This window comes from Gracilinanus agilis, chromosome 1 (assembly GCF_016433145.1).
Source record: "Gracilinanus agilis isolate LMUSP501 chromosome 1, AgileGrace, whole genome shotgun sequence".
Lineage (NCBI taxonomy): Eukaryota > Metazoa > Chordata > Mammalia > Didelphimorphia > Didelphidae > Gracilinanus > Gracilinanus agilis.
Window position 1 is genome coordinate 53,728,689 of NC_058130.1, and position 6,000 is coordinate 53,734,688.

Sequence of the window (6,000 nt, forward strand, 5' to 3'; positions counted from 1 at the left end):
GGACAATCCCTCAGTTTCCAATTCTTTGCCACTACAAAAACATTTTGGTAAAAATATTTTGGTATAGGTAAGCACTTTCCCTTTATCTCTAATCTCTTTGGGATACAGACCCAGTCATGGTATTGCTGGGTCAAAGGGTATGCATAGTTTTGTGGGCCTTTGAATCTGGTTTCATATTGCTCTCCCCAATAGTTTCTTATCAGTTAATAATTCCACCAACAATATTAGAGTCTCAATTTTCCCACATCTGACATATGTCATTTTCCTTTTTTGGTGATTTTAGCCAATCTTATAGGTGTGAGGTAGTATCTCAGAGTTGTTTTAATTTGCATTTCCCTAATCAATAATGATTTGGATCATTTTTTCATATGAATATGGATGGTTTTAATTTCTTCCTCTGAGAACTGCCTGTTCATATTCTTTGACCCTTTATCAATCAGGGAATGCTTTGTATTCCTGTAAATTTGGCTCAGTTCTTTCTATATATTTGAGAAATGAGGCTTTTGTCAGAGAAATCTGCTATAAAATCCCCCCCCCCCAAGTTGTTGTTTCCCACTAATCTAGGTTGCATTGGTTTTGTTTGTACAAAACCTTTTAAATTTAGTGTAATCAAAATTATCCATTTCATTTTTCATAATATTGTCTATGTCTAGTTTGGTCATACATTTTCCCCTTTTCCTCTACTTCATTTTCTAGATATTCACCAACCATCTCCTTTGTGATTCTTTCTGGAATTTCCCCAAGAATCAAAATCAAGCTTTTTTTTTTTTTTTAACTTAACACCCTCCTCTCCCCCCTTTTACTTTCTGTCTTAGAAACAATTCTAAGAAGGTCAAGGGCTAGGCAACTGGGGTTAAGTCATTTGCCCAGGGTCACACAGCTAAGAAATATTCCAGATTTGAATCCAGGTCCTCCCAACTCCAGACCTGGCTCTATCTACTTTGCCACTTAGTTGCCTCTTGTAGACTATTTTCTTCTTTTTTTTTGAAAACTGATACAACTTCTGTCCTCTAATCTAGTGCCCCAAATTCAGTGACTTTGGGAAGCAGAGAGAAAGATGATCTTTGATGGTTAATTTCCCCCCTCCTAGTATATATAATCACAAGATTTGTTAACACCCCAAGATATGATCCCAAGATAAGAAGTGTTAATGTGTTAACAAGGTATTAATACTTAAAAATGTATAAAGCTCTTGATTGAATTAGAGGGTCAGCTCCCCTTCAAATAGGATTGATTGGTGTTAGCTAATAAGAGTTGAATATTTCCCAGGTGGTCCTTAAAAGTGAGTTGACACAATTCTAGTATTCTTTTTTGTTGTTGTTCAGTCCTGTCTGACTCTTTGTGACATAATTTGGGATTTTCTTAGCAGAGATACTGGAATGGTTTTCTATTTCCTTCTCCAGCTTATTTTATAGATGAAAAAACGTAGGCAAACAGGGGTAAGTGACTTGGCCAGGGTCACACGCCCTTAATGTACTCAGAGTATTCTTTGTACTCATTGAATATATTAATAGGGCTGTATCTGTTAGATTAGGAAATGAAGTCTTTAGGGAATGGAGTATAAGATAGGAAGTTTATACGTTAAGGGTATCCAAAAATTTTTTGGAGTTAGCTTTTGAAGAGAACCAGCCTAGGTGATAGGAAGTTCCTTAAGAGAGGGAGTCTCCTTATGGCTGAACAAACTGTGGTATATGATGGTGAAGGAATACTATTGTGCTATAAGGAATGATGAATTGATGGATTTCTATAAGAACTGGAAAAACCTCCATGAATTGATGAGGAGTGAAATGAGCAGAACCAGGAGAACATAGTACATAGTAACTGAAACATTGCGGGAAAATCAAATGTAACGGACTTTGCTACTAATAGCAATTTACTGATCCAGGACAATTCTGAGGAACTTATGAGAAAGAATGCTATCCACATCTAGAAAAGAAATGTGGGAGTAGAAATCCAGCAGAAAACATGGGATTTATCATTTGTTTATATGGGTATTGTAATAAGGGAATTTTAGGATATAATAAGGGGATTTGCAGGATGTAATATGAAGTTGAAGCTAGGGATAATCACTGGTAGGAACAGGGAATAAGGCAAGGCAAGGGACTCAAGGCTGGAGGTAATCAAGGGAATAAACTAGGTAGTAGGGAAATTAAGGCAATATTGTGGATGAGGCAGGTATAATGATGAAGGTTGGTAGTTGAGGTGGTAGGAGAAATAAGGGAATGTCTGAGTTCAGGGAGTATAACACTGAGGTAACAAGGGTTGCAAGGGAGAGGATGAATTAATCTAAGGCAGGCAAACAGCAACAGGGAAATACAGACTGGGACTTAGCTTAAAGACAAAACACTGAAGGGAAATAGACTGATCCCTTCAAGTAAAGGACACTTTACAGAGCCAAGATAGAGTCAGCCAAGACAGCTGGAAACTGACTTCAGGCTTTAGTCAGTTTCACAGGAAGGGACTAGTATTGAAGTTACACTTCCTTCAAAATGGACACCCTCAGCTTCCCCCAAAACTCCAGAGTGTATGTTATTCCTCTCTCCCTCTCACTCTTACTAATTAACTAATGAAGTAGCCACTAGGTCTTGTTTAAACACAAATGGGGTTTATTGTCTTCTAGGATAGATTGGCAGGGTAGAGGATTAAGGTAGCCCTAACAGCCGCTTAGAGAAACCTCAGGTGGGGGAAGGGAAACAGGAATGTGAGACTGAGAAAGGACCTGCCTTAACTCAGCTCTCAAGATGGTTTGTAATCAATGGGGTTAGGAAGCTGGATACAAAGACTCAATTGATAATTTGTTGCAAGGCTCCTATTCACTCTTCTCAGACATTCAGATAGGGGAAATGAAGGTAGGAATGAGGTAGGGTAGGGAGATTCTAGGGATTTAACTAAATTAACAAATCTCAAAAGGAAACTGCAAATCTAGGCCAGGTTTCATTCTCAAGAAGGAGCTCAGCTGGACCCTGGTTCCCTGCACAAGTTCCCAGGACCAACTGAAACTTTTTCCCAAGTTTCTAAACTCTCCTGAACTGACAGAACTCTGAAAAGACTGCAAAACTGTTATGCTCCCCTCTCTGTACCACAGTATAAAATTTGGGGTTTGGGTTTTAAAAGATTACTACAAAAATGAATATGGAAATAGGATTTGAGTGCTAATATATGGATAACCCAGTGGTATTGCTCCAAAAGTGGGAGGGAAGAAGGGAGGGAGAAAAGAAGAATCATGTGACCATGGAAAAAAATTTTTTAACCAAAAAAAAACACATTTTTTTTTAAAAGGGACTTTCCCTAAGCAGCTAGAGAACTGAGAAAGGCAAGGAATAGGTAAACTTAGTATAACTACTGGAAATTTTAAAGGGCTGGAAATAAGGAGAATTGAATTCTCAGTTCTGGCTCTGCCACTAACCTGCCTAGTGGTCTCAAACAATTTAATTTACTTTTCTGAGCCTTATCTTTTGCCTTTCTAAAGTGATTGGATGATCTCTAAGGTCTCTTGCAGCTTCAAAATTCTATAATTATATGGATCAAAACTTTGTTTACTTCTCCATCTGGCCTGAGGTTAGACCAAGTAGAGGGAAGGAGGGAGGAAAGAAAGAAAGACAGAGGGGTAGAGCACAGTTCAAGGTTTCGGAGGCCAGAGAGCTGTAGATTAAGGAGGGACTTTGAGAAGGCTCTGATGACCAGATGGTAATCAGAAAAGTTGCTTGTATGCTCTGTCACATGGGCCTGAGGAGAGTCTGAAAAAGGAATTTTTTTCTGATGTTAGAATGAACTTGCCCTTGGCCTTTGCTTGAGCTATCACTCCGCCATTTCAGCATGTGCTTATCCTGATGGCAAATTAGTCTCCCATGTTCTCATGCTTATCAGTCTTATCTTGTCCTCTAGATGGTAGAACTCTAAAGGGCAAAGGGCTGAGACTAAAAAAAATTTTTTTTTAATAAAAACTCTTCACCTTCTGTCTTAGAACCAATATTAGTTCTAAGGGAGAAAAGCAGTCAGGGCCAGGCAATGGGGGGTTATATGACTTGCCCAGTCACACAGCTAGGAAGTGTCTGAGGCCAAATTTGAACCCAGGATTTCCCATCTTTAGGTCTGGCTAGCTTTTCCCCTCTCCCTGGAGCTGAGACTTATACAGAACTCCACAGTAGTGAAAAGGGGAAAATTTTTCTTTCCTTTTTATTAAATCAATTTTATTTTATTTTTCAGTTCTGAATTTTTTCTCTGTGGCCTCCCTTTCTCCCCTGATCCCTACATTAAGAAATCAAGGAAGGAGGGGGCAGCTGGGTGGCTCAGTGGATTGAGAACCAGGTCCAGAGACGGGAGGTCCTGGTTTCAAATGTGGCCTCAGACACTTCCTAGCTGTGTGACCCTGGGCAAGTCATTTAACCCCCATTGCCTAGCCCTTACTACTCTTCTGCCTTGGAGCCAATACCCAGTATTGATTCTAAGATGGAAGGTGAGGGTTATATAAAAAACAAAACAAACAAACAAACAAACAAACAAATCAAGGAAGCAGAATCAGAAAAATAACTTATACAATAACAATCTTGAAAAGAATTTGAAAAGCTTAGGAACTCTGAGCAACTATCTTCAGATGGAGAGATATACAGATTGAAGTATATATATATATGTGTGTGTGTGTGTGTGTGTGTGTGTGTGTGTGTATGTACACATATATATATGAGGTATATATATGGGCATCTATTTATATCGATATCTCTATATATGCAGACAAATCTATCTACTGATAGAGATAATTAGATAGATGTAACTGGATGATCATTCCAGCTCCTTAATGACAGGGGCTGTCTTTTTGTTTGTGTTACTATTTCTCAGTATATAGCATATGGTAAGTCTTAAAAAATGCTTGTACCTTGCCTTGTCTAGGTCACATAGGCAGTAAGAATCAGAGGTGGTAGAACAGCTAGATAGCACAGTGGTTAGAGTACCAAGCCTGGAGTCAGGAGATGCTGCGCTCAAATCTGGCCCTAGACATTTCCTAGCTGGGTGACCTTGGGCACGTCACTAACTCCCAGTTGCCTAGCTCTTGTTGTTCTTCCAGCCTTAGAACTGACACTGAGACAAAAGGTAAGGGTTAAAAAAAAAAAAAAAGAATTAGAGGAGGTGGAATTTTAACCCGTGTCCTTGTACTCCAAAGTCAGCAGACTTTCCGTGGATTGCCTTCAGCTGGGATCAGAGAATGTTTAGTAGATGAATCAGCAGCTAAGCTGAGCCTTGAAATACAAGAAAATGAGAGCGAAAAATTTAGAGTAGATTCCAAACCAGTTCCGTCTTTAAGAAAGCATTTTTGACAAGGAAAACTCTAAATCAAATGTCCCCAAGTCACTCTTGAACGAATATCTGGGAGCAGAACAGACTCTATCTATTATCTGGGGGTGGGGGGGGGGGCAGAACAGATCAGGGACAATTTTTGTTATTTTGATGTTCTCCCAAAAGAACATTACCATGAATTCTTGAAAGGATGAGGGCTAGTCCTTTCTGATTCCCACTATCTGACAATGCGCAGGAGAGAGAAGAATTGAAACTGATAAGAAAGATGAAGGGAAGATATTATGATCTAAATATATAAAAGTCCTCCGGACACAAACCATTCCCATAAAACAGGATCTATTTGAAAGGAAATGTGGAGGTTGGGAATGAAATATAATTATACAAAATAACTGCATAAAAATGTATAAATATATCATAAATATAATCTTTAAAATATATACTTATAAAAACATATTTATATATAAAAGTATATATCCTTATAAATATATACATTTATATACAACAGTATATAACCTTATAAGCATACATATATATTTATATATATCCTTATAAATATATTTATATATAAAAGTGCATATCCTTATAAGCATATACATTTTATATAAAATATATAAATATGTATTTATATATAAAAGTATATATCATTATAAACATATAAATTTTTATATAAAATATATAAATATATATTTATATATAAAAGTATATATC